Consider the following 327-nt stretch of genomic DNA (forward strand, 5'->3'; position numbering starts at 1 on the left):
CCTCGAACTCAGAAATCTGCCTGCCTCTGCCTCCCAAGTGCTGGGATTAAAGGTGTGTGCCACCACTGGCCGGCCAAAAAGTCTATTCTCTATAAAAAGACCTTGCACTTGAAACACGGCTATGTTCATCGTAACTTCTTTTGCTACATGTGTCCATAAGATGTATTCCTGATATGTATGTATGTAAGAAGCATGAAATACTTCGCACTGCTTGCAAATTTTAAACAGTGTGCTTTCTTAAACTTTTTTTTATTATTATTACCTAGCGATTTCTTAGCTATGTTCTAACTTCCACCATAAACCTCCTTCCCCCTTCCCCTGTCAAAA

The sequence above is a fragment of the Mastomys coucha genome, unplaced genomic scaffold, assembly GCF_008632895.1.
Source record: "Mastomys coucha isolate ucsf_1 unplaced genomic scaffold, UCSF_Mcou_1 pScaffold3, whole genome shotgun sequence".
NCBI classification, from domain to species: domain Eukaryota; kingdom Metazoa; phylum Chordata; class Mammalia; order Rodentia; family Muridae; genus Mastomys; species Mastomys coucha.